We start from the raw sequence: 2,599 nt of genomic DNA, 5'->3' as shown, positions 1-2,599 counted from the left end.
GTGTCTATTTTTTTTTTTAATATATATATATATATATATATATATATATATATATATATATATATATATATTAATCAGTGATAAGGGCATTACAGGGAAAAATAGCAACTCTACAACAAGCGATTCCACACAAACAATTTTTCATTAGACAAAAAAACATTTTCAGTCAATAAAACACTGTGGTACGTTAAAACAGCAACCCCAGGCTACCTTGAGAACTTACAACCACTCAACAGGAGATATGCTTTATGAACACTTAAAATGGTTTTCATGTCAAATTCAGCACATACTGTAAATATGTACCCCATAACTCCAATGTCTTGTAATGCATCATACTGTCAGAGATCTGACTGAGAGCAGCTTCTCACCGGTTTTTGTCGATAACTAGTAAAGGGTGCAAATGTCGGCAATGTATCGCTCTCCAAAAGTCATGTAAACATGTAGAATGTCTGATAAATGCAAGGATCGACGAGCTTTAGCAAAATGAGGCAGTGGTGGGGAAAGGCAATGACACTGATGTACCATGTGTGGTCAGACAAACACAGCATCGTAGACAGTACTGAGTTAGATGGAAGTCTTCAAGACAGGTTACGGAATTGTGGGTAAAAAAAATTTAAGTGACCAAACTCGATTAAAAGGAAGAAAACTGTTACAAGTATGAAATATTTGTATAATATAATGTATATACACAAAATCTCGCAACAGTTTGTGAATTAACTGTAATTTAGTTTAGTTTGTTTGTAAACCTTCTGTAGTTCAGTCAAACGCAAACTAGCTTTAGCTCTACAAATGAAGACTTTCTTTAACAACCAAGAGCTACAGTCTTCAGAAATGCTTCAGGAAGTTGCTTTTGAATCACCACAAACCCATAAAAATCAGGATCAATGCTTAAGATGGTTAACAGTTGAAATGTGAAATGCACTCAATATCACATAGTTGCTTGAGGGTATTTATGTAGTGTACAAATCTAGGCAACTCATTGCTGGTAAGCACCAAGTCAATAATAACTTCACAGTTTATCTTTGCTTTATAGATCTACCTTACATGGGAGTAAAAATTATTTAAAATAATAATAAAATTACTAACTAGATATGTCATAGCAGCAGTTGTTTTACTGTTCTTTATCCTTTTTTAAACTAATCTCTTTTCTGGAGACCCTGTAGTGTCAGCTTCATGCTGTTTTTCAGGATTGGCACAGAAGTATAGTATAAATTAAATAGTTTGGCCTCTGTATGCATGAAGTACATTAACATTAATTTAAAAAACATAAAAGAAATAAACATATAAATAACATAAAAAAACATTTGGCAATGTTGACACAATAGTTCTTTAGCAATGGATTTTTCTCCATCCAAAATTTTGATCACCTTTCTTTGTTTTGTATAAAACACACACAAATACATGGATGAGCTACGGTAATATGCATCTATGTATGTAACTATTAACATCCCTATTACGTTATATAATAAGACTTTGTTCATTCTTATTTTCTTTCCTTCAGCCTTCACCTCTCATTAAAGTGATTGTAGTGTCTGTTGCGTTTGAGATAAACATAAAAGGTGCACATCCACCGGAACAAGGACACATCCTCCACAGGAACAAGACAGAAAAACGAAGAACATCCAGGTTGAGAAAAGCACCAAATCTGCTGCTTTCCTCTAAAGAAACAGTAGAGATGGTCCCTACGTTTGACGCCACCTGAGTGTGACAAAGACAATCCAATGATTTCCAAAGCCAAAGATTTGATAGGATGCTGCAAACTTTTAGTGTACCCGAAGATGTGTATCCTGCTTGCTTTTTCTCTCCTCTGTCACCTCATTTCTAGCCAGATGGCTGTTGTATTGGTGAAGTTGGTATGCTCACAGGGAGTGAGTGAGTGTCTGGTTAAATCAGAGGTAGTTTCAAGGCCACACTGTTTTCTGAAAGGAGAAAATGGCAAAAATGACCAAACTTTCTGACACTCTGAGAAGAGGACAGTTTGACTTCTCTATGTGTTTTGTAACACAGAACTCCAAATTTAGTCCTGGGAAGAAATACAATACATTTAAGAACTGTGCAACAGACACACTGACAAAAAGACAAGGAGAAAGTATAAGAGAGAGAGAGAGAGAGACAGAGGCTGTGTCCGAATTTGAAAGCAGCTGTCAAGTCAAATCAAATATTTAGTGACTACAATGTAATTTTTGTGTGGAATGTAAACTTAAGTTTAAAAAAACAGGCATTTATGTATTCTTGTATTTCTAATCTCTTCATCAGATGTCATTTTATCACTAACCGCCAAACTGAATGCTCAAGAGTGTGGAGATATTATAAGTCAAACAGATGGAAGGCAAATGCTGGATTTGGATGTGCCTTAGCAAAGGCGCCTTTTTTCAAGTTTCGGACACAGTTCGAGTGAGGGCGAAGTATGCTATGAGAGTGTCACGCTATGAATCGGTTTCCTACCCTACCTCTGACAGCTTCTGGGTGAATGTACATAATCTCTCGCTCTCGCTATATATGTGTGCATTTTGTGCAGTCTATTCCTAAAGGATTCCATCCGTCCCGTCTCACAATTTCAAGCAAACTCAGTTCTCAAGTCCTTCGGTGCACACCATGC

General features: G+C 36.1%; 1 long non-coding RNA gene across 1 annotated transcript; it reads right to left on the bottom strand.

Moving 5' to 3' along the window:
* Positions 1-1,216: 1,216 nt before the first annotated feature.
* LOC107552759 (uncharacterized) lies at positions 1,217-2,599 on the bottom strand. Its single transcript, XR_001604891.1, has 2 exons — positions 2,554-2,599; positions 1,217-1,919 (listed from the first exon to the last, which is right to left on the bottom strand). It is a non-coding gene; the product is annotated as an uncharacterized lncRNA (long non-coding RNA).

Source organism: Sinocyclocheilus grahami, unplaced genomic scaffold, assembly GCF_001515645.1.
Source record: "Sinocyclocheilus grahami isolate Dianchi unplaced genomic scaffold, SAMN03320097.WGS_v1.1 scaffold17.1, whole genome shotgun sequence".
NCBI classification, from domain to species: Eukaryota; Metazoa; Chordata; class Actinopteri; order Cypriniformes; family Cyprinidae; genus Sinocyclocheilus; species Sinocyclocheilus grahami.
Note: the sequence above shows the minus strand (reverse complement) of the source record. Positions and strands in the feature narration are given on the sequence as shown.